This window comes from Lathyrus oleraceus, chromosome 5, assembly GCF_024323335.1.
Source record: "Lathyrus oleraceus cultivar Zhongwan6 chromosome 5, CAAS_Psat_ZW6_1.0, whole genome shotgun sequence".
NCBI classification, from domain to species: Eukaryota; Viridiplantae; Streptophyta; class Magnoliopsida; order Fabales; family Fabaceae; genus Lathyrus; species Lathyrus oleraceus.
This window is the reverse complement of record NC_066583.1, coordinates 623,247,408-623,254,405: the sequence shown is the minus strand read 5'-3', so window position 1 is coordinate 623,254,405 and position 6,998 is coordinate 623,247,408. Positions and strand designations below refer to the sequence as shown.

The following is a 6,998-nucleotide window of genomic DNA, read 5'->3' as shown; positions in this document are numbered from 1 at the left end:
AAGAAACTTATTTTCCCCTATTTCCCATAACTATGAGAGTGAGGATACTTGGGGAGAGGCAATACTTTTTGGAGGGTGACATTCGATCGTCGCCTCTCCCTAGAGAGGAAAATCTCCCACCCTTATTAGGGCCTTTACAAATATAAAACTACAATGATCTAGATATATTAGTTTTCCGATTAATCTCTGATATCTTCCAGTGTTATTTGGGGTGTCTCCATTCTCCCAAAGTTTAGTATATGGGTCCATAAGAGTGTCAAGAGGCTTACAACTACTCATACTTGTCTCTTGTAGGAGATCAAGAGCATATTTCCTCTAAGAAACAACAATTTATTTGTGATCTTGCTACTTCCATGCCAATAAAAACTTGAGTTAACCCATGTCTTTGACTTCAAATTCTTTTTCTAAGTTTTTCTTTAATCTCTCCATTTCTGCCACATCATCACATGTTAGAAAAATTCATTAGTGTTTACAATTAGAACAATTATCATCCAATTTTGACATGATTGTGTGAATAACGTATGATCTGTTTGTCCTTGGATATATCCTTGTTTCTTCATTGACTGAGAAAAATTTTCAATCCAAGCTCTTGGGCATTATTTTAGTCCATACAAATATTTCTTTAGTTTGCACACTTATGACCCAATTTTTTCTTTGAAACCTGAGGACATTCCATATACACTTCTTCCTCTAAATCACCATTGATAAAAGCATTTTGTCTACATCTAGATGGTGGAGGGGCCAGTCTATGTTAGCAACAAGGGATAAGAGAATTCTGATTGTGTTGAGGTTTGCAACATGAACAAAAGTCTCTGAGTAATCTATACCACAAGTTTAAGTAAATCCGTTGGCAACCAACTAAGCTTTCTACCTTTCCATGGATCAATCAAATTTGTATTTTACTATAAAAACCCACTTACACACAATAATTCTTTTTCTTGCGAGTCATGACACTCCTAGTTTCATTATTTTAAAGAGTTTTCATCTCCTTAAGAACAACTTTTTTCCACTTTGGAACTTCTAGAGCTTCCTCTGCATTCTTTGGAATCTTGTCACTAGATAAATGAGATATACAAGTAACAAAAGAGGATCATAAGTTTGAATAAGATGTAAAATTAGACAACGGTGCTTAATACATGATCTAATTGATTTTCTAAACGATATTGGAATCTTTTATTTGTTTAGTCACAAGAATCCTCATGTGGTATATTTTGAGTAACTTTTTGTTTGATTTTTGTTTTGATTTGATTTTTTTCTTCTCATATTCAATATAATCCTTACTCATGGTAGGAATAGGTTCGTCTGAATTTCTAAGGCATTTTCTTTAGGTGTAGAGATATACATAGAACAAGGTGTAGACACTACAACAAACAAGACCTTAGACAGCGCTTTTTTTAGCCTTAGACAGCGCTTTAAAGCGCTGTCTAAACCTCCGCTGCTAAAGGTTTAGACAACGCTTTTTTAAATCTTAAAAGCGCTGTCTAAGCCCCCCCCTTAGACAGCGCTTTGGCCAAAAGCGCTTTATAAGACCCTCTTATTTTAAATTTTTTAGGTATACCTTAGACAGCGCTTTTGAAAAAGCGCTGTCTAAGCCCCCCCCTTAGACAGCGCTTTTGCCTAAAGAGCTTTCTAATCCCCCCCTTAGACAGCGCTTTTTACAAAAGCGCTGTCTAAGGTATACGAAAATTTTTGAAGCTTTTGTTTTAAACCACATTTTTTCCAGGTTTATAAACCAGAATTTCTACCTGTTTTCAACCAGATTTTGACAGACAATTATCACATTTTATATATGCCATTTTGGCCTTTTTTCTACCAATTTTTGGCTAACAAATATATATATATACCAATTCAAACCAATTTTGCCTTAAATGTATCAAAATATATACAAATTTATGTACACATTTACAAGTCATAACATATACTACAAATGTACACATTAATTACACAAATTTATGAACAAACATCGAGCTTTATCATGAATTGACACCACTCCTCTTTGATTTCGTCCACTTGATCCTTTGTATAAAATGCACACTTGAATTCATCAAAGTACTACATAATAATATAACATATTTTGAATTAATTCCAACTATTTAATTATATGAGATATGTGTAAATATAAAAATAACTCATAAGTTAGAAATACATACATCGGTGGGAATCTTTAATCGGCCCAAAGCAAGAGTATCTCGCATAAACCTCAACATGAAATACCTGCAATCTATTTGATTACGTTGTTGAGGACACTACATATGAAAAAAAAATATGGATTATAAATCCTAAGTTTTATCAAGTGTCATCACTGTAATGATTAGGCAAATGTTAGATGGTAACTTGGAAAATAATTATAATAGATGAATTTAGAATGAAATGCTAACCCGGTATTAAACGGTATAAAAAACAACCTGTGATGAGTTGCTGGTCATCACAGGTTTCCAACACTTTTTGCACGACATAGTTTGCAAACTGATCCTTCATCATAACCTAAAAACCACCAAAAATACAATTAAAATATAAGTCGGAAAGTGGTTTTAGTTAAGACTAGGAAATAGGGGCTCCATGTCATGCACAACAAACCTGTAGAGGCTCGTTGTCATCGGTGGAACCTATCATCTCGTTCACAATGGCTTGACGCTCAGCGTCCGTCCCAAAACATAGACACTTTTCTATCACATTAGAAGCAAACTTCTGCTGGCTCATCTGTACTATCTGTCCAGTTAACTCCTTTATTATCGCAGAATGTTCCTCCGGCTTGCCATGCTCCAGCACATGCTGAAAATGTTAAACAAATCAAACACGGGAAAATGAGTCAAATCTATTACTATTAGTTTTTACTTAAGAAATTGCACAATGGATTTAAGTTATATAGCACCGACACCTCTGAGAAAAGGTGTGTTCGTGTCTGTGTCTGTGTCAGTGTCAGAAACCAGCACTGGCACAACACCGATACTTGTGATTACGTTCATTTTATTTAGTTTTAAAATTATTATCGCTGTCGATGTGTCAGTGTCATGTCTAGTGTTCGTGTTTGTGCTTCGTAGGATTTAAGTGCTTCATAAACTCGAACGATTTTACAATACCAATTAAGATGCAACAAACCTGTACAACATAGTTCCCGTATTGATCCTGTGCTAGCATGCAAACACACTGCAAAATCTCATCCATCATAATCTGTTGAGTTTTAGGATCATGGCAGTACTCCAAGACTCTCTACTTATCAAAACAAAACTAGTTTAGAAAATCATAATCTCTTGCCAGTTATTACATATTCAACAAATGTGGTTCACGCGAATAAAAGCAAAAAATATTTATTTGTGTGACCTGTATAACACGACAGCCATATGGATGAGTTGACATCGTCACAACTTGGTCATAAAACGTTGAAACTATGAACCGAATCTCTCCTTCAGGCACACATTCAATACACTTCTGGATGACATGGTTTCCGTTCTGATCACGCACGCAGCGCATAATTTGACCGTCCAGCTCCGTAACCATTTTTGTCTGTTGATCTAAATGAACCACTTCAATAGCCTAGCCAATGCAGAAAAAAGAGATTAATAACTGTAAATATAATGGATCAAAATATCAGAATCTCACACAAAATGAACAATAACATAATCAAATGAAACCACCCAAATTTTTTTTCACTTTAATACTTCAGATGTCGAACACTTTAGGAACCATGTCAAAATGAGAAGAAAAAAATAAAATAAACGAATCGGTTTGCTCCAAAATAAAATAAAATACCTGGCGACTCGTACCCAATAAGACAAAAAGGAAGTACTTGGTCTTTATTTCAACAACTCATCAAAGTGAATTGTCTCATTCACAAGAGAGAAACATTCTAGTAACAGTTTGCGGAATATTGGGATGATGCGACGAATCATATTAATTAACCTTAGTAACATGGATCACCAAACCTAAACTTTTTGGCAGATCACAGAAAGACCAAGATACCAAAGGTAGCAAATTACAGATGATTTACAATACAAATAAATGCTCAAAAAGCACACTGTCATCATTAATACTAAAAATTAATAATTAATAAATCTAAACATTGTTGTCAAGATCAAGATCCCACCAATAGAGTTAAGATTGTAACAAGTATTGTTATTCCTACCAAAAGTGCAACACAATTATAGAATATTGTAAATCGTAAATAATAGGGTATACAGTAAGATATATTGTGGTAAAAATCATAAGGAAGATAAATTGATGACAAGACAGACCTTTTGGATAACGCGACAGCCATACATTTGAAGACTTAGTGTCAGCACATGACCAGTAAGTTGGTCAGCCAGTTCTCTGATTTGTTCTGATGATCCATGCTCGAAAAACTAAACATGAATCAGAATACGTTGGCACACATAGAGCAAGTATGGAAGTTTTAAAGTCAAAAGAGCAGAACTACTTTTGAATCACATAATTACCGAAGACATCGGTCATTAGTGTTAGTGCATTCGGCATTATTTCATGGAAAACCATGGTTTTCTCGTCAACCGAAGCAGTCTCAAGTTTCTGTTGGATAAAACGGCTTCCATACTGATCGGCACTGTAAAAGAATATAAAGAAAAAAAGAGTAAGATAAAATGTTCAAAGTCGAGAAGAGAAACATAGTATTATGACCAACATTAAGCACCTGAACTCAACAACATGACCAGAAATTTCTGAAAGTTCGAAACATTTGGTCTTGTTGCTTTTGAATTCATCGAGCAAGGAAGGTGGAAAGTTATCGTCCAAATTACTAACAGCGTCCGAATGCCAAGCTCCCGTTAAACCACCGCCAGCCACATTCCTCATCCCAGACAAACGCGCATTTCGCTCACCTTGGCTCATAGGACTACCTTGTCCATACATGGAGTTTGGGAAGGAAGAACCTGCAAGAGGATTTCCGGGATACGACATGCCGAGACCATACGATGGATTTCCATAAGAATTATGGTTCATGCTAGTTGACTTACCTAAGTAAGGGGAAGAAAACTGTGCTTTTTGCTGAGCAATTAATGACTCGATATAAGCTTTTTGGAGGCTAAGTAAATCCGGTACGTTGTTATTTCTTGCAGATTCATTAAGAGCTCCAATCTGTGCAGCAGTAACTTCGCTTGATCTCAGATATTGAAGATACAAAGGATCAAACATGGGAAGCTGATGAGGGCTAGCTGCAGTGAGATTTCCCAACCTGCTTGCATTCTGTAACTCCGATGCAGCCAACAAAGGTCCTAAATTTGCGCCTCTTCCCAAGCCCCTCGAGTCCATGGCATTCATTCCTAATGCAGACGGTGGTGCGGCATGTTCAAAGAAATGTGGCAAATTTCCATTCCCAAGCTGGCTTGCCATTCTTTTCATCCTGCTTTGAAAAACATGAAGAAAATGTTAGAAACAACAAAACTTAACCGAAAGACAATACAATAAACAATATTTTAGAATATAATTCAGCAAACAATCAAAACTTTTAGCTCATGATCATTATATAAATATAATAACATTCTTCAGTTACAAAGTAACAATCCGGACAAAAAATTTCAAACAAAAAGAATCGAAACTCCATTGTTAATCTCGAGAACTTTCATAATAACTTTTCTTATAGTTTTCAAGGTCTTCCTCTACCTCTACCTGTTTCACGTCACGCATTCTCCTTGCGACAAATCCAATAATAAATTTAGCTAAAAGGTCTCAATCTCACACCAACATAACAACAAAAACAACAAAAATCCAAATACAAACAGTATTAAAAAATTGCATAATCCCTCACCGGAAATATATCAGCAATGCTCCTCTGCCTACTTCCAAGCCCTAGCGCCGGCAAACCAATCAAGCCATCGTCGCCGCCCCATTCAGCACCATCCACCTTCCCATTAACCCCGCCAGCCTGCATAGAAAAACCAGATCTTTCTCCATTCACATTCTCACCTCCTTCACCATTCAACCTCCTTCCTTCACCATTCATCCGCCGTTGCGAAAACCGCCAATCTTCTTTCGACACTAACGGCGGAGGAAACCTCGGATTCAGATTCGCATTCATGTAATAATAATTGGCGTAAGCTGGATCAGCACGAAGCTCCTCCTCACTCCCAAAGCCTCTCCCACCTCTATAACTCACCGGAGAACCACCATACAAACCCTTAAACGCAGTCGAAGAACCATCCACCGTAGGCGGCGCAGACCCGCTTCTCAGCCTTAAAACTTCATTCTCTCTATCATTTTCCTCTTGTTGCCGCCGCCTCAAAACACCTACATCTTCTCCGTAATTTGCCTCTTGTTGCTGCCGCCGCAGAACACCAACATCTTCACCGTAATCACGTTTCTTCATCAGCGATCTCATCGCAACATCAGACATCATCTTCTGGTGATTATCAATTACCATTAGATAAACACGAGAAAAAAACTTCACTCAACAAAAAAAACACAACCCAGATGAAAAAACACGTTAAACTTCAATAAAGACACAATCTTTGAACGAAGAACCAAATAAAAATAACACCTTTAAAAATCAAAGTTCGATTTTTTTACGACCCAGCAGAGAATTAAGAACTTAAGCTGAAAAAAAAGTGTTTTTGTTAGATGGGTGTTTCGATTAAGTTAATGGGTCGAAAATAGAAGTCTGAAATTTAATTTTAATTAGACCTTAGACAGCGCTTTTGTGGAAAGCGCTTTCTAAGATATGCCTTAGACAGCGCTTTCCAAAAGCGCTTTCTAAACCCCCACCTTAGACAGCGCTTTTGGTTTTAATTTTTTTTTAATTGAAAGACTTTAAACAGCGCTTTCTCAAAAGCGCTGACTAAGGTCTATATTTAAAAGCGCTTTTTAAAAGCGCTGTCTAAGGGGGGGGGGGTCTTAGACAGCGCTTTCTAAAAGCGCTGTCTAAGACCCCCCCTTAGACAGCGCTTTCATTATTTTTTTAGAACATTTTCCGTGTTTTATTTTTATTTTAACCTTAGACAGCGCTTTCTTTTAAAAGCGCTGTCTAAGATGCGCTGTTAAAAAACCTTTTTGGC

The 6,998-nt window shown here is 36.7% G+C and overlaps 1 pseudogene; it reads right to left on the bottom strand.

The window, feature by feature from the left end:
• Positions 1 to 372: 372 nt before the first annotated feature.
• Positions 373 to 6,398, bottom strand: LOC127082509 (pumilio homolog 1-like; annotated as a pseudogene).
• Positions 6,399 to 6,998: the final 600 nt, after the last annotated feature.